The 25677-nt window shown below is 42.6% G+C and overlaps 1 protein-coding gene across 3 annotated transcripts in view; it reads right to left on the bottom strand.

Moving 5' to 3' along the window:
- The window catches only part of ZFAND3 (zinc finger AN1-type containing 3), a 558612-nt gene that overhangs the window by 499002 nt on the left and 33933 nt on the right, over positions 1–25677 (bottom strand). The window lies entirely within an intron of this gene.

The raw sequence follows: 25677 nt of genomic DNA, 5'->3' as shown, positions 1-25677 counted from the left end.
TGTTTTGCGGTGTTTTTTGAATCTTTTTTTCTAAAGGATAGGTGTGCTTCAGGTTCAAGTTTCTCCCCTGCTGCGCTACCTGAAAGAGAAACGTAAGTTTGTTCTTGCTATATGAAAGCAAAAGGTTTATTTTTGTAAAAGAAAATTTGTCTAGGTTATATTTACACAATAGCGGCGATAAAGAAAGGGATAATTCTATCTTACGTGTGGTGGACAGCAAATATGAATGCCCACTGGGGAGAAAACAAAAAAGTAAAAGAAGAAGTAGGATGAAAATGAAAAAAGGCAAGCTGACTAAGAAAAAGCTTGCAAAGACACCTGAAGGAAAAAGCCTGCGAGGGAGTCAGCTGTGCTGCCAGATGACTGAGGGGCAAAAGGGGTGCTCAGGAAGGAGAAGGAAACAGCAGAAAAACTGAATGAAATCTTTGCTTCGGTCTTTACAGCGGAGGAGGATGGGAACATTCTGAGTAGCTAAAACAAAATATCGCCGACACACTAAAGGGTAATAAATCCACCCCAGAGTTCCCACAGAACCAAAGCATGAAGTTACCGGCCTGCGATTGGTCATCGCTAACCCATCATTTAAAGACCAGGCAAGATTCCTGGGCGCCCCGCCTCCAGGAGGACATGGCAGAAGCAGAAGAGGTGCAGCTGGAGGGCGACGGATCATCTCTCCTGCGATGAGAGCATTTCCAGGAAGTCCATAAAATCAAGCGTGGGGTGGAACCGGTAAATAAAAGGCTATAACATTTTTTAGCCAGGAAGACTAAAGAAAGCTATTCTTATCTCTGGCAGCGAGTAATAATTAGATCTATTTTATGGAATCTTCCGGTACTTGCAACCTGGACTGGTCAGGGATAGGATGCTGGGCTCACGAACCTTGGTCTGTCCCAGAATGGCAATTCTTATGTTCTTATATATGTGATAAAGGCACCTGCCACATCTTATCACCATTTTACTGATCCACAGTATTTTTGTCTACCAGATAATCAATATTGAACACAATTACATATTTATTTTATTTAAAATTTCTATGCCGCTTATCAAAATTTCTGGGCAGTTTCCAAGTTCATATTCATAAAATTACAGATAAATAAATAAAAGGTTAAAACATTGACCTAACACACATAAGTAAATAAAATAAAAATCTAAAGACAAACAAAATATCATCCTTCTCTGCCATTACCTTTAAAGTGTACTTCCCTGCCTTTATCTATATTAATAAAATGACATAAAATAAAGACCTGCTTCAAAAAGCTGCATATTGCCTCATACCCATTTTATAGTATTTTAACTAAAAGCTTGCTGGATGAGGAAACTTTTAACCAACTTTCAGTATTTCAGTAATGAGTTCTCTTCCATTAGCAATCAAGGGCAATGAATTCCATAGTTAAGGGCCTTGAACATGGAATAGATCCTGGGATTCAGCTAACCCGACTTCTCTAAATGAAGGAACATTTAAAAAATGTTGAGTGACTGATCTCAACGACCTTGAGAGATGGTAAAATTTTAAGGAAGCATTAAATCTAGCTGGCACAAGGCCATTCAATCCTTTAAACACACGTGTGATAATTTTAAATTTAATCCAACAGCTAATAGGTAATCAATGATACTCCATCAAAATCGGAGTAATGTGTTGGCGGACAGGCAATCCAAAACAAATTTAAGCAGCCAAATACTAAGCTTAGTGGAGTGCGCAAATTGTAGTCTGGGGGGGGGGGGGGGGGGCCAAGATACAGAGCATTGCAGGATCTAAAGAGGACCCAAACAATACACTACCATCTTTATATATTTATAATCCTGCCAGTCGGGGCATCGCTGCTATTACTTAATGCTTCCCTCTATGTTTAATGCATAAGCAAGAAAAAATTAAGGTTCACATAACAGAGACACCAGTCTGGGGTCTAGACCAGGAGTCCATTTCTCAGTTGCTTATATAGAACTGGGGTAGTTATTCAATGCCTATTTATACTAGGTAAGAAAAGGTTGACTAGTAACTATATACACTACCAGAGCTCTGATTTACTGATTCCATTTTATTTCACGATACTCAATCCCACTTATAACCATCTACTTTAATTTTTCTTGGTCAAGACTATGCTGTTCTAGTTCAAAAACTGTTATCTGTTTCTTTTGTCTATATGTCTTGTGTGTCTTGACTATTTCGCAAGTTCCAAGAAGCTGGAATAGCCCATGTGTGTCTCCAGAGAGCATTGCATACATCCAGTACATGCTATACAAATCATATTCATCCAGTAGGGTTGCAACCCAAGTCTGACCACTATGCACAATGACAAAAGACTCCTTCCTCCTTTCCTGACTCCCACTTGGGGGATCTGCTTCTGCAACATCCCCAACCTTGGCCAACCTGATGTGCAGAAGCTGGGCTCAGGAACTGAACCCGGGTCTTCCACATGACAGCGCACCAGACACTGAGATGCTGAAACGCTCTCCCATTATTTTTTATTTTCTCTCTCCATCTAGCCCAATCATCAAAGAAGCAATCCTTTAGCTTGGAGGCATGGACCACAGCTGGTCCTAGCATGACCTTAAACCAGTCAGTAGATATTACTGTTGAACAAGGTCTGGGACTCCCTCTAGGCCTGTAAATGCTATATCTGCAGCCTCCCCAGCCAATGGAAGAGGATCAAGTTCAGAAATCAAACCTGGATGCTTCAGACGTCAGAGATGCCATAGGACCATCAGACTAGTCCATCCTATATTCTATTTAAAAGTGGGACCCACTATAACTTACAAAATCTGACAACTCCATCCAAGCAGCCTCCCCAATTTAACCAACTTCTACTTCACTGGGAGAATTCTGAAGATTTTACATCTCATGCAGTGAGAACTAATAAATTATAACATTATTTTCTTTCTGTATACACACACATAGCCTACTAGATGTAAATACAGAGTCCTTCTATTAACTTTGCTAACTTATTCCATGCATGTTTCCTATAATTGTAATCATTTCATAGTCTCTATAAAGGGCAAACATTCTCTACCATTCCTTTCCAGAATTTTAGATACAAAAATATCCATCATCCCTCTACAATACTTACTTACCCAATCAATCCACACAAATCCCAAACCTTTCCTTCATGAACTGGATTAAGTGCAGCACAATCGGGCTTTTCTGATCCAACTTCCACTACAAAGATGCTCTCATTCTTATTTGGAGACACCTTTTCCACAGCCCCACCAAATCAAGTCAACGATATAGCCATTCTTGCAGTTTAGAAAGGTTTTCAGAATATACATCTTATCTTTTTTTCTTTGCATTTTGACACTTAACATGAACCAAACTGCAAAGAAACCCACAAGATTTTATCAAACCATAAAGAAATTTCTTTGCTCACTAAGTTTTAAGAAAAAATCTGCACTAACACCGGTGTATTCAACCAAGTCCTCCAGACACACCTAGCTAGTCGGTTTTCAGGATACCTTTAATGAATACTCCCGGGATAGATTTCCATATTTAATGGAGGCAGTGCATAAAATCTCTCTCATGCATATTCATTGTGGATATCCTAAAAACGTGACAGGTAGACGTGTCTTCAGGATTGGGTTGAGAACCATTATACTAAGACAGTCCCAACCTTCTGGACCTTCTATAGGTAATTCCTCAGGCACCTGGAAATAAATATACTTGTGGAGCAAGAATTAAAACATAATATTATTTCAAAATAGATTACATAGCTTTTCTGTTGTCTACAAAAGCCATGTAATACATCTAGTTACTTTCTCAGATAGTACTTCTCATTTTTAATTCCACGAGTTCTCCAAATATTCAGAAAACCTATTTATTATAAAACAAATAGTAAGAAGATGGAGCCCAGCAGATCTTTAGTCTTCCACTCCCAGAGATAAGCGCTGGCTAATAACTGTGCATGGACTTTTCCTTCAGGAACTTGCCAAGTCCTCTTTCAAGCCCCACTATGTTAGTTGCCTCAACCATGTCCTCCGGCAACAGATTCCATAGTTTGCTTGTGCACCGAATGAAAAATACTTCTTAGGATTTGTTTTAAATCTGCTGATTGCTTGTTTCATGGAGCATCCCCTAGTCCTAATGATGTTGAAAGGATAAATAAACTTCCCTATTTACTCATTCCACCCCATTTATTTATTTATTTATTTAACTTTATATACCGACTTTCAAATTAATGTCAAGGCGGTTAACAATGATTAGAATTTGCAGTAGCAGAATTCATAAAAACCAAAACTCGTAAAACAGGTAACTCACTAAAAATTACATAGTTGATTCAAATATAATAATAAGCTAAAAAATAAATAAAATCCATTAGATTAAAAAACTTAAAACATAAAAACAAAATAAAAGTCTTAAAAACCTAAATTTTACCATTTAAGCCCTTCTAGCTACACCTCTATTTTTAACCTGGCCTAAACCTCGGCAGTTCTTGTCATGTTTTACGCCTTATTATCCCTCTGAACCCTTAGTATCTCCTTTTATTATCCCATTAGCAAAGTAAGAGAAAGAAGGAATCAGTTGGCCTCATTAAAAGCCCGCTGAAAAAGCCAGGTCTTAATCTGCTTTTTAAAACTATTGATATTCTCCTCCAATCGAATATCAACCGGAAGGGAATTCCACAACCCAGGACCAGCCAGGGACAGTGCTCTCTCTCTAACAGAACCCAAATGGGCTAATTTGGGTGACGGAATTGAAAGTAAAGCTTGCCCGAGTGATCTCAAATTTCGTACTGGGACGTGAATACGCAGGGATGCATTAAGCCATTCAGAGTTGTTTCCATATATAGCTTTGTGAATTAGGGTAAGGCACTTATAGTGAATGCGAGACTGAACCGGCAGCCAATGCAGCTTCATCAACACTGGAGAAATATGGTCATATTTCTTTATGTTGGATAGCAAACGAGCAGCCGCATTCTGGAGATTTTATAGATCTTATAGATTTTATAGATCTTAATCCTATCCCCTCTGTCCTCTTTTCCAAGCCAAAAAGCTCTAAATCTGTTTAGCTTCTCCATAAGGGAGATCTACCATGCCGCTTATCATTTTATCACCCTTTTCTGTATCTTTTCTATGACCACTGTCTCTTTTTGAGATGGGACAACCAGAACTGCACACAATACCAGAGACGCAATCATACCATGGATCTATTGAAAGGCATTGTGATATTCTTAGTTTTATTCTCTATTAATTAAATATTTGGAAATTATCACCCAATTTCAAATCTTTGTTCTATAAGTAAATTTTTGAAAAAGTTGGTCTTATCCCCACTTGATTTTTTGGAGGACCAAAAGGTATTGAATAGAGAGCAATATGGTTGTCAAAGAGGATCTGAAATATTGTTGCTCTCTTTTTTGGGTGATATCCATTAAGATTTGGAAATTACTATAACTGGAGTGCTTATTCAATTAGATATTTCTTCTGCTTTCGACATGGTTGGCCATTTCATGTTGCTGGAAAATTTGAGGACAGGGATAAGTGTGTAGTTCTAAAGTGGTTTCAATCTTATCCGTCTTATAGAAAAGAGGGAGTTTTTAAAAATGGGAATTGGTCAGAGTAGTTTTCTCATACAGTAGGAGTACCTCAAGGTTCTGCCTTATCCGCAGCTATATACACACACACATATATATATACATACACACACACACACATATATATACATACATATACATACACACACACATATTGTAATGAGAAAAGCAACCCGCAGCCCTCCTGGAGGGGTAGAAAGCCCTGCCGTAGTAAAAAGATGCCAAACAATCTCAAGGTGGAACAGCAGGAGGTACTTAGATACCCTAGAAAAACTACAATACCCAGGGTTCCAGAGCAGCAGTGGAAAGCTCGAGCCCAGGATGAGGCTGAAGTGGCTGCTGAAGGTGATTGGGACGAATTAGATTCCGCAGAGTCCGTGCTGTGGGAAGAAGAGGGTGTGTCCCTGAGTGAAGGGGAATATGAAGAGAGCTGTTCGTCTGGCACAGAGGTGGAGGAGATGGACTGGGAGCTGCCCACGGAGGACTCTTCAGTATCCAGCATGGAGATAGAGTAAGTGTTGGAGGAATGAAGGAGGGAATGGAGAGAAAACCTACAGGGGGAAATTGTTTGTCTCACCTGTTTTTCCAGTAAAGCACTAACTACGGAGAGTGCTGGCTGTTTTATGTGGTAGAGGTAAACCATTACTTGGAGCACAGCTGTAGGGGAGAAGGGGTGAGTTGTCCTGAATCCCCAATCCAAACGTTTATAGACAGGATGAAAGCCTGACAGCAGACATTGGGGTATATAGGTGTTTTGGTTGCAGTTTTTCTGTTGGGCATTAGAGAAGGATTACTGCACAGCCTTGAGAAAGAGGAATGGACTTGGACTAATATTGAACTGTTCTTTGTTATTGTTGGGGTTTGTTTTTTTTTATAATTATTTCCCTGAGGGGCTGGTATTCCCCACCTGGGGTGAGCCTGGAAAAGGGGATTTGCCAGGGTGGCGAGCAGCGTCATGGACCCTAGCCTGTTTTGAAAGGCTTGCAAGTAACCCCACCAGGGAGAAGCCGTAGCTATTGGGACTGCAACAGACTCCAGTGGTCACAGCATTGCCATCAGGATTTGAGGGCACGCAAAGCTCCAGAGGAGGAAATTGAGCACGGCTGTGGATCCAACAGGAGGAGGTCACGACAATATATACACACACACACACACACACACATGTATATATGTATATATCACTCACCTAACCACGTTGACCTCAAAGGTTTTTAGTATTGGACCATTGGTAAATGTATAACTAGTAATTTAAGAATACCAAAAAGTCCATCCTTCATAATAGGCTTCATCGTATAGTCAATTACTATATGATGAAGCCTATTATGAAGAACATTAACATTCATTATATGCTGTTTGATAATTGACAGTGTGAAGGATGGACTTTTTGGTATTCTTAAATTACTATATATGTATACACACACACACACACACACACACACACAAGAGGTCAGGTTTTATCTACTATAGGTTTTATATATTGTATGATTGCTGACCTACAACTTTATCTTCTGAATGGCGAGGCTTATTCCTTCCTAGTTGAAAAAGTATTTTAGAGGAATAAATATGATTAAGTCTTGGATGGCAAAGAACAAATTAGTCAAATTGTGGTAATGAGAATCTGGGTCATTGATGAAGAAACCAAATGTTGTATTTGATGGCGTGCCAATTGTGTTAGAACAGGAAGTGAATAATTTAGGTGTGCTACTAGATCCCCATTTATTATTAAAGTCTCAAAGACATTGTTTTTTAAAATTACGTTTAGTGTACCCACTGCATCAGTTTTTGTCATTTCAGGATTTCCGAATATTGGTTCAGTCGTTGATCTTTTTTTCAATTTAGATTATTGCAAGTTGCTATATATGGGTTTACTTAAATATGTAATTCATGCTCTTGATTTAGTCCGGAATGCTGCAGTTAGAACAATTTATGGACTATCATGGGGCACTAGTACCTCTTCCTTTATAAAAGAGTTACATTGGCTTCCAATGTCTGAAAGGATTACATTTATCGTGTTATCGTTGACGCAAAAGCCCTGTATAAAGAAGATTTTTGTCTGAGTTGTAGGTTAACCAAATATGTCGTATCATGCTCTTTGAGATCACAGAATCAAAATTTTATTAGTGGTCCTTTCATTATCTCAATTTAGATTACAGGAAAAAAGGAACCGAGCATTTTCTATAGCTGTGCCCCTATTATGGAATTCTTTACCACATGATATATGCAGTGAGCAGGATTATTTGAAGTTTTGAAAGAAAGTAAAAGCAGTATTTAGTCAGGCTTAAGAATTTTAATTATTTTATTGCAATGTTTGTAATATGTACTTGTCTGTTTTAATTATGTATTAATTCACTATTGTATACAATTTTTCTATAATCCGTTTTGAACATGATGGAAACTAAGGAATAGAAATTGGTGAAATAAATACATATTCCTAATATTGTGTGTGTCTGTTTGACCTTTTGTATGTATGGCCTGCAGAACTGGACTGCATTATTCTAGGTGAGATCTCACCAAGAACCCATACAGGGGTATCGCCACTTTTCTTCCACTGTTTATGCATATTAACATTCCACTGCCCATTCGCACTGTTTTGCTACCTTGACATCAAACATGGCTACCCTGAAGTCTCTCTCCTAGTTGTTATGTTAGTAGCCTAAACCACCACCCCATCGTGGACTGCTCCCTTGGACTTCTGCACTTTTTGAAGTATTCCGCAGTAGAGATTCGTTTGATCAAGGGATTGAAATGAGCACTTTTCACATAAAATACTAATCTCCTGCTTGTTAAACTGTAGGTTGACATCCAGAAAATGACTGCTATTCTGCGTTTCAATACCACATTCCTTAAAATTAAAGTATTGGCACAAATTCCACTAAGATGCTTTCTGGACAATTCTAAAAATTTTTATCAACGAATCAGTACGACTCCGTGCAAAACAGACTATCCATTGGAGAAGTAAAAATTCCAGCAGTCCCTCCATCCATAAATAAAACGGCTGGTGAGAAAGAAGTTATAATTATAGTTTCTTTTTTCTGTCGATAAGCAGGGTATTTAGCATTGCAGTGTGGGTGACGTCATCTGTGATGTCATGAGGTGGAGCTTACTCTCTCTTAGCTTGAACAGCTTTGAAGTGTGCATGCACTGGAGTTCCCGCACGCCTTGAGCTGTCTCCTCAGCTTTTAGTTTTCCGTGGTACTTCACGGACGGGTTTTGTACTCTCTCCAACTCCTCAGAAAACTACAAACAAAAACAAAAAAAAAAAATAGACAAGACAAGAATAAAGAAGAGCGACATGCCGAAGAGTCTGGGATTCAAATATTGCTCCTGTGGAAAGATCATGACTATGATAAATGGACATAATTACTGTTATTTATGTCTCGGTCCCGACCACGACCAGGCCGCATGTAAGGACTGCGGCAGGATGTCCACGCGGGCTTGACGCCAACAAGTGGAGAAAATGGAGAGGCTGAGGCACTCCTCATCGTATGCCCCCTCTCCTGTTGGCAAACTGCCAACTAAGTCCTCTCCGGGTATGAAGAAACCCCGGTCCGAGGCTCCACAATGCGCGCATTCGGCTTCGGAAAGCCATGCGCCAAAGATTGCGTCAGCATCCACGCCTTGTGTGCAGAGCGCCGCACAGAGTACGACGCATGCGTCATCAGATCCTGCATCGCTCCTTTCCATCTTGCCTCGGACGACGCAACAGAGCATGCGTCGGTACCTTTAAAAGCGTCGATCCCTACTACACACTCTGATACACCTGACATATAAAACCAAAAAATCTTCTCAACACCATCCAGTGAAGCAACTTTCAAATAAAAAACCAGACGATACACCACATAAATCTTCTTTGAAGATAAGACACATAGTGCCACCATCTGAAGCACCTTCTTCTTCAAGATCCACCACTCAGCATCCCACATCTCCACAAGGGAGCCATCACTCCCCCTCTTCAGTGTTCTCCAATATAATCGTAGATGAACCAGTGAGTAATTGGGACTCATCACCAGAAAATGAACCCCTTCCTCACCATCCTCGGAAGAGATAAAGATCTCCACATTCTCTACTTCCCAAAACTCCCATCAAGTGGTCACGCACAGCTGCCACAGGGCCTACTCCACCTTAGCGTCCATCGGCCCAGGAAATGATGTCTCAAATCTCTACTCTTTTACAGAATTTTTTCCAGGGATTGCCATCAAATCCAACTCGACCACTTCCAGACCCACAAAAAGCTACATTGCTACATGTTTCTCCTCCTTCACCACAAGGAGTAACATCCCCACAGGATTCGAATTCTCCTCCATCTTCCACTCATGTTATTTCCCCAGATCTCTCCCCACTATCATCTCCAGGCAGTTCTACAGGAATTCCATCAGACCCTCCACAAGAACACCCCCAACCTTCTTCACCACTGGAAGTTCTCACGTATGCTAAATTCCTTGAAAAAGTGGGATTAGCTCTTAATAAAGAAACCCAGAAACTACCAGATCCCAGATCTGAGATATTGGGAATCCTTCAAATATTAAAAGTTCCAGCTGAGCCAACTGCTCTTCCTTCTCATCAAGTTTTGGAAGCCCTTATGGACCAGACTTGGGATACTCCGCATCTTGTTGCTCCTACGTCTAGGCAACTAGACTTGAAATATAGGATGCAGAAAACCTCTTACTATTCCTATATCCAGATTCCCCACAATTCAGTGGTAGTAGAATCAGTGATGAGAAGAGCTAAAAAGAACAGGCTATATTCCAATACGCCACCGGGCAAAGACAACAAACTTCTGGATGACTTTGCTCGGAAGATTTACCAAAACTCAATGCTGGGTTCTCGTATACATCAACACCAGTTCTATATCATTCAGTACTTGTTCAACTGTACTCAACTTCAACCTTTACTTGCCACTTCGCAAGGGGATGCCCCCCCCCTTCCGCAACCTTTTCAGGACTTGCAAGGCGGCCTACTCCACTTATTAAGAACAGCATACGAGGCATTAGATACATCTACGAGGTCTTCCGCAACTTCAATATCAGCTAGACGTCTAGTGTGGCTGCGTGCAAGTAGCATAAGGAAAGATGTTCATGATGGGTTGGCGAATTTGCCATGTAGACCAGACAACCTTTTTGGGGAGAAACTCAGAGAAACCGTTTCCCAAATGAAAGAGCAAAACATTGCAGTACAGTTGTTAACATCACCCTCTGACACACCGTCAACATCCAGGCATTACTACGGCCACTACAAAAGGGGATATTACTATAGGAGACCATACTGGTGTTACCAACCGTACCTCCAAAATTTCAGACAACAACCTTTCTAGCAGCAAAGACCTCAATCTCAGGTACAAGGTCAAAGGCCCTGGAAAAGATCCCAGAGACAGCAAAAGCCTCAATCTTCTCAATCACCATCTAAACAACTTTTTTAGATACACTCGCCACGACAACAACAAAATAGGTAGGGGAGAGACTATCCCTATTTCATTCCCGGTGGTCCGACATTACCACAGACCAGTGGGTGCTGAGTATAATCTCGCAAGTTTACAAGCTACGTTTCAACTCTTTTCCAACACTTCCCCATCCCATTCGGCCCAGAGCACCACAGGTACAAATTCTCTCACTCATGAAGGAAGTTACACTGCTCCTTCAACAAAAGGCAATCCGACCAATTGCTTTCTCACAAAGGGAGAAATGCTTCTTTTCCCAATACTTTCTCGTTCCCAAAAAATCAGGAGGTCTTCGTCCCATCTTGGAGTGAGCTCTCAACAAGCATCTAAAAAAAGAAAAGTTCAAGATGACCTCCCTCAAGACAGTCCTCCCCTTTCTACAAGCCAACAATTGGATGTGTTCACTAGATCTAAAGGATGCATACACTCATATTCCAATTCACAAGCAGTTCTGGTTTTACCTCTGTTTTCAAGTTGCAAGTCATCACTACCAATACAAGGCACTCCCTTTTGGTCTCTCCTCTGCCCCAAGAGTTTTCACAAAATGTCTTTCTGTTGTTGTGGCACATTTATGCAAGCAGGGCATAAACATTTTTCCTTACTTGGACGATTGGTTAATTGTATCTTCCAACGCACAGCTCCTACAGAACCACGTGGAGCACACACTACTCTGTCTAGAGAGACTGGGTTGGATCATAAACTATGAAAAATTCCCAGCTCCATCCCTCCAAAGACATTCAGTTCATTGGAGCAATAATTCGAACCCCCATTTCCAGGGCCTTTCTACCTCTGGACAGAATTCGGACACTGAAATTCCTCTGTCAGTCTCTCCTTCGTCAAAACGTCGCTGCTGTTCGTCAGATACTAGTATTGTTGGGACACATGTCCGCAGCAATTCATGTAGTTCAGAACACATGTCTACACATAAGTTGTCTCCAATGGGATCTAAAATCTCAATGGAGCCAAGTTACTCAGCGGATGACTCAAAAAATACAAATTACAAAGTCCATGCACAGGGACATGCTTTGGTGGCTAAGTCCACCCGTCTTAACCGAAGGAAGTCCACTGTGATGGCCTCCTTATCAACTCATTATTACAACAGATGCATCGATAAAAGGGTGGGGAACCCATCTCCTACACATCTAGAGACCCCAAGGAAAATGGTCCAAAAGCGAACAAGGTCTTCAAATCAACTTGCTGGAACTCAGAGTCATTAAAAACTTTCTACTAACATTCCAGTTATGAATACAAGGGAAATCCGTAATGATTCAACCAAGTAGCAATGTTCTACGTAAACAAACAAGGATGATCCGGTTCCTTGATACTTTGCAAGGAAGCAATTAGATATGGGAATGGGCGGAACACAACAGAGTTCTCCTTCAAGCATCATACCTACCGGGTCTTGCAAATACAAAAGCGGACAACTCAGCAGGATTTTCCACCCACACGAATGGTCATTAAAACAAACAGAAGCGGAAAGAATCTTCACACACTGGGGTACTCCAGAGATGGACCTGTTCACATCAGAAGACAACAGGAAAGTAAAGAAGTTCTTTTCTCTTCTCCCCAGCATACACAGGACATCGCAGGATGCATTCTTAATTCCATGGAGGGTCAGCCTCCTATATGCCTTCCCTCCCATTCCACTAATCTCACGCACAATCCAGAAATGTTTAGAGGACAAGGCGGATTTAATCCTCATCGCGCCTGCCTGGCCGAGACAACCATGGTATGCTCATCTTCTTCATCTTTCGATCAGTCCATCGATGCCTCTAATCAATGACCCCTTTCTCAGGACAGAGGGAATCTGATTCACCCCATGCAGTTGTCTCTTCACTTGACAGCATGGAGGTTGAATGGCAAGTATTGAACGCACTAGATCTCCCTCCTATCATCACAGACGTCCTGATTGCAGCCAGGAAACCTTCCACCAGAAAGAATTACACTTTCAAATGGAAAAGATATTCTAGTTGGTGCAACCACTGAAGACTTGACCCCTTTTCTTGTCCTCCAAAAGCAATACTATCCTATCTGCATGGCTTATCCCTCTCAGGTCTAGCAGTAACATCCATCCAGGTTCACCTCAGTGCTATAGCAGCTTACCACTCCACAGATAACGGCTGCTCCATTTCTTCTCATCCACTCATTTCAAAATTCATGAAAGGCATACATCACTTGCACCCGCCTATTCAAAAACCTATAGTTCCATGGGTTGTCAATCTAGTCCTAGAAGCACTGATGAAACCTCCATTTGAACCCATGCCCTCCTCATTGTTCAAGTACCTAACCTGGAAGGTTCTTTTCTTGGTAGCCATCACTTCAGCGAGAAGAATAAGTGAACTACAAGCACTGGTAGTCAACTTCCCTTATCTACAATTTCACCACAATAAAGTCTTACTACGAACTCGCCCTACCTTTTTACCAAAGGTGGTCTCAAACTTTCACTTGAACGAAACAATCTCCTTACCAGCCTTTTACCCTAAACCACATTCTGATTACTGTCAAAAAGCTCTTCATACACTGGACTGTAAGAGAGCTATAGCCTATTACAAAAACAGGTCTCAACCAATAAGCTGTTCCTCTCAATTATTTGTATCTTTTAACCCAAACAACCCAGGACAACCGGTCTCTAAAAGAACTCTATTAAACTGGCTCACTGCTTGCATCCAATTCTGTTACTCCCAGAAGTTGGTTCCCCTAACAACTCCAGTTAGGGCTCATCAAATCAGAGCCACTGCTGCTTCAATAGCACATATCCAGGGCATGCCTATCCAAGACATCTGCAAGGCGGCAACCTGGTCTTCCATTCACACTTTTACTTCTCACTATTGCCTTGATCAGCAATAGTGAGAAGTGCAGCGGATTCATCGTTAGGATCAGCAATTCTTCATACTGTTACAAACTTATAATGGCTGTCCACTATCCATTAGTTGTTAAAAAAAATAAATAAATATATTTTTCAAGAACCTTCTTCTACAACCTATGAGCTTGGGACTCCCATGCTGCATGGCTAAATGCTCTGCTTATCGACGGAAAAAAGCAAGTTTGCTTACCATAAACTGTGTTTTCCGTAGATAGCAGGGAATTTAGCCATGCAATCCCTCCCACCTCCCTGGACAGCCATTTCATTTCAACACCTGCACAAGCATTTAGCTTGGAAAACTAACTGAGGAGACGGCTCGAGACATGCGGGAACGCCGGTGCATGCGCACTTCAAAGCTCTTCGAGCTAAGAGAGAGTAAGCTCCACCTCGTGACATCACGGATGACGTCACCCACGCTGCATGGCTAAATTCCCTGCTATCAACGGAAAACACCATTTATGGTAAGCAAACTTGCTTTTTTTTTTCAGTCATACAAAGTTTATAATATTAATGGCGTGACCCCTGTAACTCAATCTCAAACAGTTCTGTACTAATGTGTAACGTAGAATAATCAAACTACATTCATAAACAAATTTATTCAGACATTCACGTTCTTGAATTCATTCTCTCTCAGTACAAGAGAAAATCATCCTAGATAATCTAAACATCTGGCAAACTGCTCTGTGAAGGACCTTGCCCTTGAAACCATCAGATACTCAAACTGATGTGTATTTTTGGAAGGACACAGGAGAGGGCAGCAGACAAGAGGGGAGGATGAGGGCATTGGATGATTTTTTTTTTCTGTAAAACAAACAGCTCTACAGCATCCATTAATCAAAATGGTCAATCTCTTCTTTGGATTCCTCAAGTATTTCACAGCAACCCCATTGTCTGATAGTTGTTTATTGATTTCCTTTATATAGTTAACGCCGTCCAATATTACTATATTTCCTCCTGTATCACCCTTCAGGATTATGATATGGTGAGACAGATGTGCTTTATTCACTAATTTGTTTGGGTTACCTTGGAGTGGAAAAGGAATACTATATTTGACTGACATTACATGAACAAATAGAGATGACTGTTATATACAAACATGACAGCTTACTTTGTCTCAGTATCAAGACTTCGACACACTGTTGTAATTCCTACTTAGGATTCTAAGCACAGCAGTACCCTTATATTCATTACGATGGAAGAGACTAGGGCAAAATAAATAAATAAAAGCTTTAAGACATTTTATATCAATAAAAGCCTGTACGAAAAAGGAAAACTCCAAGTTCTTTTGGGAAGGGACTTGACTGTAAGTTATTATCTTGTAACCTTGAAAGTAAAAATAGAAATAATGACAGTACCAAATTGCCTACTGCATGCCAAATTCAAATTGGCTTTTCATTGTAATCACATACATTTTGGACCAAAAATCCTCTTAGAAGGGGGATCAACTTTACATTTCTAAAGCCAAAACAACATAACTGACAACCACTATGAAGGCACTATCAATGGGTTATACTTGTACGACTGCTGTAATTTTGCATCAACACTACCAAGTGGGAAACACTGCTGCTTCATGAGCCATTAATAAATTCTACTATAGGCAGACTAGGGAAGCAAGCTGAAGTAGGAACCCAAGGGCCAATAAATTCCAATTACAGTGATGGGCAAAGATGGGACATGGCAAAACAGATTATGAATCCTGGCAATTTCAACATCTGGGTTGTGACAAGCACTGAGTTATGCCCTTAATCAGCCAAATTACCCACAGAGGGAAAACTTTGCACAGGCTAGGACTGCTTATGTTACTACTTTCATAAGACATTAGGTAAACACTCAAGGAGTCAAAGCCACATCAAAATGCAGAGCATAGTAGTGGAAGGGCTGTCCAACCACCATAAATCCAAGATACTTCTTGTTACAGATGAATCGATGCAGGTGTAATTATCCTGAAGTCCACAAAGTGCAGCCAGTCTCCTTGATTTAAAAAGGGGAAGAGGGTACCCAAGGAAATGATTCTGAACTTATCCCTTTTTCAGACAGAAGCTCAGCTCCTTCAGGTCTACAGACATCATTTCCTTGAAGAAGACCCTTGCCTTCTTTCCTGCAGTGGGACAGGTTTGACTATTAGGCCATCTATGAGGGATGAAATTTCCAAGTTCAGTAGATGCAGGTGGCATGCAAGCCTGAATGCCTTTTGAGGAAAGATGTGACCTGTGTTCATCTCCAACATTCCTTGGACTACTGTATCACTTTGATAACTCTCTTGCTGGACTGCTGTCAATATGTCAGATTCCACTTTAGAATTAGGGCTTATAAGTATACATTGTATTTTTTTTCCTATCTATTACTCTACTTTTGTTTATTTTATATTTTTATTTTTTTGTGTTTGTGTAGTTTATTTAATTAGATATTTATTTTCTTTTATCTTGTTTTTTTATATTTCAATTTTGTGAACCGTCTTGGTCAAATTTTGTGAAAGACGGTATAGAAATGTTTTTAACTAAATAAATAAATAAATAAATAAATAAATAAATGCTGCAGCAGCCCCATCAGAGAACATGGAAAATTTAAATAATGTTTTACTTGGGAGCTGCAGCCAAAAATGACAGCCTAAAAACCCCAAGGTCATTGAATTCTTAATGTCCACACTTATCCGGTTAAGTGGTGGCATCTGAATATCCAGCCACTACTTGGCCATATAACCATTTATCAGGCTAAATAGTCATCCAGTTAAGTTAAGTGGTGGGCAGGATGGGGGCACAAGAAGGGGGAGCTACTTGTCCACCCATAAAGGTTCAATTGTGCATTTAGTCTCATGCAGGATGTTTATCCTGTTGCACTCTATGCCATCCTGGACATAAAGCATCACACCTCCACTCCTCTGTCATTGCGATACAATTTGTACCCCGGTATAGCACTGTCCCATTGGTTATCCTCTTTCCACCATGTCTCTGAGATGCCAATTAAGTCTATGTCATCATTCACTGCTATACATTCTAATTCTCCCATCTTACTTCTTAGACTTCTGGCATTAGCATACAAACATTTCAAAGTTTGTTTTTTGTTTGTATTTTCATTCTGCTTTTTAATTGATAGGGATAAGTTAGAATTTTTTAGCTCTTGGTGAGTTTTTAGTTACAGGCACTTGGACTACTTTTCTTATTTCCCGTCGATAGCAGGGCTGAATTAGCCATGCTGTTTGGAAGCGCCACGATCCCGGATAGGCAGAGTTTCTCTTAGCTGATCACAGAGTTTTGAACGCTGTGCGTCTGCGCGGTCGTCTTCCCACGCGGTTCCCTCACCTCTTCAGTTTCTTTTTTTCCGTGAGCCGTTTGCATGCGGGGTTTTTTTTTCTCTTAGCGATTTCTTCTCTGACTGGATTTTTCTCGAGTATTTTGGTTTTTTTCTCTCAGATTTCACATCCCAGATGGCTCCGAAGTCATCTGGTTTCAAATATTGCCAATGTGGCAAAATTATGTCCATCACAGATGGACATAATTATTGCTACATTTGCTTAGGCCCGGACCACGATCAAAAGTCGTGCAGGGACTTCGGCAGGATGTCTCCAAGGGCCCAAAGACACGGGCCGCGAAGATGGAGAGGCTCCGCTTGGGCACTTTGGCCCCACCATCCTCCGTCCATTCTTCACCGGGACCGGCGAAGTCGGGTAAGGCCCATCTGAAGCGGGTGTCCTTGCTGGGACCAGCGGGACTCGAGAGGCCCAAAAAACGCCACAGGCCAGGGTCTCACACACCCTCAAGGCCTCGTTCTCAAGCCTGGGATTTGGCAGAGAATATGCATTGTAGAACACCGGGGACCATTTCATCTGATCCTGTGCCGTCTACGTCGAAAACACACGACGCTTCAAACGGATGAAGCACAGCGCACCTACGGCGCATAGCCGAGACTACGCATCCTCGACACGTCTCACGAAGCATGGAGCTGATATGGCGCACGGAGCAACTGTGACGCACGGAGCACATACAACGCGAAGCCTATCGCATGACGCACCCAAGGAGCATAGAATAATCCGGGATGCCCCTACAGCGCATGGTGCTAAAACAATGCACCTCCAATCACCAGAAAGGAGTGTATTGGGCAAACATAGCCATAAGTCACATATGGCTTCCACAAAACAAATAATACGATCAAGAAGTTCGTCAAGAAAATCCATAACTTCAGATGTAGACATTCAAGGCGTCTCAACATCAGATTCCCTATCATCGGGCCATTCTCCTAGTGGTAGTTCTTTGGCCAGTCTCATCGTTTTCTAGAGAAAAAAAAAAAAAGAGACATTCTCCTTCCTTACAAGTACCATTAACGAAACACATTCACCCTTCGCCAGTTATACCTCCTCAGGGCCAACATAAGGGACAAGTACTGGAGGATATCTTGCTTGCAGCTATTCCAACAAGAACCCCAAAGCAAAAGATTCACATTCCTCCACAGGGTACTTTGGCTGCATCAACTATGATGAAACTTTCTGATATTCTCTCCTCTTTTTTCCAAGAATTGGAAAAAACAAAGGAATTACCACCACAACGTTCTCCAAAAGATTCTCCTGCACCACATACAGGAATAGACCCTCCAGAACCAGAAAAAGAACATACTCCAACTCAACCTGTCAGCCCAGGTTCTCCGGAATCAATTTATTCCGTTACTTCTTCAATGGGTATGCCATCTGACCCTCAGGAAGGGTTACCGGAACCATATTCTCCTCCCGAGGACTTGACCTATTCAAAATTTGTTGAGAAAGTGGGCAGTCTTCTTCAGGTGGAAACAGGAAGAATACCTGACCCCAGGGCGGAAATGCTCGGTATCTTAAAGATATTTGAATCTCCTCCTGAGCCTACTGCTCTCCCACCTCATTTGGTATTAGAAAATCTACTTTTTAAAATTTGGAAGACTCCTTTTTCATCACCGGCTACTTCTAGAAAGATTGACATCAAATATAAGATGCGTAATTCAGCAATTTATGAATCAGCCCAAAAATAGTGGTTGAATGCAACTTATTCCATTTTGCCTTGGACAAGGCTGATTCTAATACTCCACTGGGTAGAGAAAATAAATGCCTAGATGATTTTGGGGAAAAGATCTATCATTCCTCTATGCTTACCAATAGGATACAACATCACCAGTTTTATACTACACAGTACTTCTTTGAAACACTCCAAAAACTGCGTCCACTGTGTATATCCGAAAACAATATACCGCACCAATCCTTCAAGGAGATGGAAGAAGGACTTAGGCATTTATTACACTCTATTTATGAATCTTTCGAATCTTCGGCAAGAACATCTGCTTCAGCTATTGTGGCCAGGCGTATGGCTTGGCTCAGAGCCAGCACAATTCGGACGGATGTCCATGAGAAGTTGGCGGACATTCCATGTATGGGCGACAATCTCTTTGGCGATAAATTTGGAGATATTGTATCACATTTAAAAGAACAAAGTGCAGTGGTACAATATCTCACCACTCCTGCAGATTCTCAGAAGTCGCAACAACGATTCTATCCTTACCGTCGTCGGTATTACTCGAGACCCTAATGTAGGCCTTATACACAGTACAGGCCTCAACAGTATGCCCCTCCGAGAAATGCAGCTCAGCAGGGCGCTCGGGGTCATGCCAGGCAGCAAAGAACAACAAATCAAGCGCCAACCCCTCAGCAGAAGCCTGCTTCCTCTTTTTGAAATTGATGAAGCCACCACCTCTACCTGCTTTCATAGGAGAACGCCTTCAATTTTTTCTCCAAAATTGAGGTTCCATCACTTCAGATCAGTGGGTACTAAACATTATCAGAAACGGTTAATCTCTAAACTTTCAATCCACTCCATCTCTTCCTCATATTCCTCCGAAGAGAATGATGCGATACCATTCCACATCCCTCACAGTGGAATTAAACAACCTGCAGCTTCAACAATCTATCCAAATTATTCCCCTTCATCAGCAACACCAAGGATTTTATTCACAATATTTCCTCATTCCAAAGAAGTCGGGCGGCCTACGACCCATTCTAGATCTCTGACTACTCAAACAAACATATACGGAGAGAGAAATTCAAAATGACTTCTCTCAAAAATATCCTACCACTGATTCAACACAATGACTGGCTATGTTCCATCGACCTGAAGGATGCATATTCCCATATACCAATTCACCCGTCTTCTTGGCATTACCTATGTTTCCAAGTTCAGAATACACATTACCAGTACAAGGTTCTCCCATTTGGCCTATCTTCAGCCCCAAGGATATTCACCAAATGTTTAGCAGTGGTGGTGGCTCACCTAAGGAAACTTTCGATCCAAATATTCCCTTATCTGGACGACTGGTTATTAGTAGCATCAGACCAGTCTACACTGCAAGAACACACAATACACATGATCGAATGTCTTCAGAAGTTGGGATTTATAATCGATTTCGAGAAGTCTCACCTACAACAGACTCAAATACTTCAGTTCATAGGCGCTCGCATAAATACAGTGGAAGAGAGAGAGTACCTTCCCCAACACAGGATGCAAAACATACAATCACTGGCACACAACCTACTTCACAGAGGACGGGCAACAGCTCGCCAGGTTCTTCAACTCCTAGGTCACATAGCAGCAGCAATCTATGTGGTTCCCCACACCAGACTACACATGCGCCTATTACAATGGGGTTTAAAAACTCAAAGGTCTCAATACATACAACCACTCACCATCAAGATTCAAATTACAAACACAATGAAAGAGGACATTCGATGGTGGCTCCTGTCCAAGAACCTTTCCTCGGGAGCTCCATTCCGTTTACCACCTCATCAAATAACTCTGACCACAGATGCCTCCAACAAGGGTTGGGGAGCGCATCTGAACGACCTGAAAACTCAAGGTCTGTGGACCCCTCAGGAATCCACATATCAGATCAATCTCTTGGAGCTAAGAGCCATCTGGATGGCACTGCAAATGTTCTCTGATCAGATACGGGGATCAAGCCTCATAGTATATACAGACACCAGGTGGCCATGTTTTACATAAACAAGGAAGGAGGGTCCAGTTCATGGACTCTCTGCCAGGAAGCAACACGAATTCTACACTGGGCAGTCAAGGCCCAAGTATCAATTCAGGCAACATATCTTCCAGGTCTGGACAATGTCAGAGCAGACCGTCTCAGTCGGATTTTTCAGCCGCACGAATGGACCTTGAACCCAGAGGTGGCACAAACCATCTTCAAACAGTGGGGGTTTCCCAGAATAGACCTCTTTGCCACGGAAGCAAACAGACAAATTTAAACCTTTTGCTCAATTTACCCCAGCAATCAAAGGAAGGCTCCAGATGCCTCTCTCATTCCAAACTCTACCTATTTTTATGCCAAAACCACATCATAACGAATGTGAAAAACTTTTACACACGTTGGACTGTAAGAGAGCGCTGGCCTACTATAAAAACAGGACTCAATCAACTTCGAGACCTTCTCAAATATTCCTCTCCTTTAACCCAAATGATCCTGGTAAACCAGTCTCAAAAAGGACTATAGCCAGTTGGTTATCACAATGCATACTTTTTTGCTACAACAAACACTCCATCAAACTACCCACTAAACCTCAGGCGCACCAAATTCGCGCCACCGCAGCTTCAGTTGCACACTTAAATAAAGTGCCAATAATTGAGATCTGCAAAGTGGCAACATGGTCATCCATTCATACCTTCACATCGCACTATTCTCTGCAACAGACAACCTCTGTTGCAGCACTAGGCACAGCAGTCTTATCACTAAAAAGAACATGAGACTGTCTACCACTTCAAAGGTTGATGTCCTACCCTAAGAACAATAAATATACAAGGACACAACCAGGGAGCTTGGGACTCCCAAACAGCATGGCTAATTCAGCCCTGCTATCAACGGGAAAAAGCAAGTTTGCTTACCGTAAACAGTGTTTCCGTAGACAGCAGGATGAATTAGCCATGCTGACCCACCCACCTCCCTAGACAGTCACAGAGACTCAGACATTCCTTCTCAGCTTACCTCTCGCTTGGCTACAAAGAAACTGAAGAGGTGAGGGAACCACGCGGGAAGATGACCGCGCAGACGCACAGAGTTCAAAACTCTGATCAGCTAAGAGAAACTCCGCCTACCCGGGATCGCGGCGCTTCCAAACAGCATGGCTAATTCATCCTGCTATCTACGGAAACACCGTTTACGGTAAGAAAACTTGCTTTTATTGGAACCTCACTGTCGGGATGCCCTAATTCTAATGCATCATTAGTATCCTTTGAAGATACCTCTCTCCGAACCATGCGCTGCTGAGCGACTGTCGGCTTTCCTCTTTGTTCTAATTTAAAAGCTGCTCTATCTCCTTTTTGAAGGTTAGTGCCAGCAGTCTGGTTCCACCCTAGTTAAGGTGGAGCCCATCCCTTCGGAAGAGACTCCCCCTTCCCCAAAAGTTGTTTTTATTGAGGCAGAACACTGCAGCTGGTGGTCCTAGCTCTTCTCATTCTCCCTTGGTTTTGGACTTGACAGGTAAGGGGGGAGGGGCGTCTGGAGCTATTGTATTAGAATCAATCTGACATGCAATTACCCATTTGGAAGCAACTTTTCTTAAAGACTAGGAAAAATGGAGATTTTGAGAGATAACAGAAATCAAACCTCCAGGGCAGAACAAGTTACAATACAGCGTTCAGGAAAACTGGAATCATTTGAAGAACAGCTGCAGACAATGCAGGACTTGGACGTGTTCTTACGAGAGAAGGCCACAGAATACAATGTAGGTTGGAACAAGTGAAAATAAGATGTGGGCTCTGAATCTGAGAATCCTGAACTTTCCTAGAAGCTGGGGTGGAAGGAAATCTGAGAACTGGAATTAATCGGCCTTCCTTAAGATTTTGCAAGAGGAAGAAACCCCTAAGGCTACCTTAATAGTCTCTGTTTTTGAATATGATAAAAGCATGGTTATGAAATGTTTCTTTAAAGGTTATTATAGCAGGAAATGCTATTCAGCTAGAAGAAACAGTTATATTAGGGATATGACTTGACTTATGTTTCAATTTCTCTGCTCCGATTTCTCACATAGGGGTAGATTTTATAAATTTGCGCGAGCGTGTACTTTTGTTCGCGCACCAGGCGTGAACAAAAGTACGCTGGATTTGATAAGATACGTGTGTAGCCGCGCGTATCTTATAAAATCTGGGGTCGGAGCGCGCAAGGGGGTGCACATTTGTGCAACTTGCGCGCGCCGAGCTCGGCGCACGCTGCCTGTTCCCTCAGAGGCCACTCCAAAATTGGAGCGGCCCTCTGAGGGAACTTTCTTTCCACCACCCCCCCCCCCCCCCGCACCTTCCCCTCCCTTCCCCTACCTAACGTCCCCCCCCACCTTTGTTGGCAGATTTACGCCTGCTTTCAGCAGGCGTAAATCTGCGCGCGCCATCACCCGACCTGGGGGCTGGTCCGGAGGCCTCGACCACGCCCCTGGGCCAGCACCATGCCCCCGGTCCCGCCCCGAACCACCCCCTGACCCCCGGACACGCCCCCTCCCTGCCCCTTTTACGAAGCCCCGGGACTTACGCTCGTCCCGGGGCTGTGAGCGTGCCGGCGGCCTATGCAAAATAGGCGCGCGAGTGCCCTGCACGCGTAAATCCGGCCACATTTACGCGCGCAGGGCTTTTAAAATCCGGCCCATAGTGCAAACATGAATTTTTCTTAAGATTCCTCCGTCGACTTAAGCCTTTTTGAACATTACTGATTTAGAAAGACACTCACACTCACTCATTCTGAGCCAGCTCAGCTATGGCAATTCTCTATTCCCTCGTCTCCCATCCTATCATACAAGAAGATTACATCTGGTCCAAAATACAGCTGCAACGTTACTCTTTGGGAAGCGATCTTCTGACCATGTCATTCCACTGTTAAACGATTTGTATTGGCTACCACTTTCATTCAGAATTCAATTTAAAAATGGGTGCCTAACCTTACGGTGGGACATTCCTTTTTGCCTAGCCTGCCTCGTAGTTCCTCACGATTCATCGCAGCAGAACTGTTAGCCCTGCCGTCACTGGGACTACTAGAGAAATAGGCTTTTCTTATTTAGCACCTTCCTATGGAGCTCTTTTCCTCTGCCTACTTATCTGGAAAAGGACTCAAGTTTCACAAAGCTCTAAAGACTTTTCTCTTCTTACAGGCTTTCCCAGCTGACCAGTATTTTTTTTTTTGTTAGGTTCAGGTTATGTTTTTATTTTATTTTATCAAACTATACACTTTATTTATATTATCACTGTGTTTTACATTTTTATTTTGGCGCATTGTGTTTTAAACAAACACCTCATTTTTAAATTTATACATTGCTTATGTTTTACATTCATTATGTTATTGTTCATTATTTAAGACTAGCCATTAAGCCCGTAACAACGGGCTCGGTCCGTTTCCTTCCCACTCCCTCCCCCTCATTCTCCCTCCTCCTTCACTCTCTCCCCCCCTCCCTCTCACTCACCTTCCCCCTCCCTCTCCCCTTCCCTCCCTCCCTCTCCCTCCCTCACCTTCCCTCCCTCCCTCCCACCCATCACCTTCCCTCCCTCCCTCACCCCCTCCCTCTCACACCTCCCCCCCTCTCACACCTCCCCTCCCCCTCTCTCTCACACCTCCCTCCCCCTCTCTCTCACACCTCCCCCCCCCTCTCTCTCACACACCTCCCCCTCTCTCTCACACCTCTCTCACACCTCCCCCTCTCTCTCACACCTCCCCCTCCCCTCCCTCTCCTCAGTCACTCCCCCTCTCTCAATCCCCTCCCCTTTAAGATCATCCACAACCGGCAGATCTCGGGGGGGGGGGGGGGGGTCCCTCCCACGCGCGGCACTGCTACTTCTCCTCCCGCTCCTGCCGGCAGATCTCGGGGGCTGTCACTCCCGCGCGCGGCGCCGCTGCTTCTCCTCCCGCTCCTGCTCGTCATCGCGGCTGCCGCAGCTCCTGCTCCTCCCACTCCTGCTTCGCGGCCGCCGCCGCTCCTGCTTTTCACCGCCGCTCCTGCGGCCCCACCGCCATTTTTTCGTCGCTGCTGCCGCCGCTACTGCTCCTCCCACTCCTGCTTCGTGGCCGCCGCCGCTCCTGCAGCCCCACCGCCATTTTTTTTTTTCGGGCACACACGGCTCTGACCGACGTGCTCGCCCGCACATGCGCGGTAGAGCTGCTCTCTACTGCGCATTTGCGGGCCGTCGGTCAGAGCCCATTTATAAGGTAGATGTTATTGCTTTGGTTACCTTACCTGTATTGGTTTTGTATGTACATTGCATTGATTTACATTTGGATAAAAAACTGCAATACATCAAATAAATAACAAAAGTTTGTTTATGGGCCAAAAATTATGGTTATTTGCAGGAAAACAGGATATATGGCATGAACACACAACCCCCCCCCCCCCCCAAAAAACAAAAACAACCTAATTTATTTATTTATTTTAAATCTTTTCTATACTGTCGTTAAGGTGGGTACCGTCACAACGGTTTACAATGCTCCTTTATAGTCCCCAACAAAGGAAGGATCCAGAAAATGATGAAGCTGATCTACTAAACCTGGAAAGGTAACAATGAAGATTTTTGTTTAAATGAATATATGATTTCTTTTTTTTTTTTTATCCTAAACAACTTAATTTTCTGGATACAAATTTACCATATCTAGGGTACATGCAGCTGGTGAGGACTCGGTTTAGTAATGCTGCGGCTGTCTTAATTGGTTTAAATACAATTCCTGGGCGTGATTTCTTCATTGTTACCTTTCCAGATTTAGTAGATCAGCTTCATCATTTTCTGGATCCTTCCTTTGTAGTTTTGCAATGCACATCTTGTCGCATTGCAAAATCTGCTGTCCACTTTGCTTCTCAGGATGTAAGTCAGGAAATAATT

The sequence above is a fragment of the Rhinatrema bivittatum genome, chromosome 3, assembly GCF_901001135.1.
Source record: "Rhinatrema bivittatum chromosome 3, aRhiBiv1.1, whole genome shotgun sequence".
NCBI classification, from domain to species: domain Eukaryota; kingdom Metazoa; phylum Chordata; class Amphibia; order Gymnophiona; family Rhinatrematidae; genus Rhinatrema; species Rhinatrema bivittatum.
The sequence above is the reverse complement of the archived record's forward strand: the minus strand, read 5'-3'. Positions and strand labels throughout refer to the sequence as shown.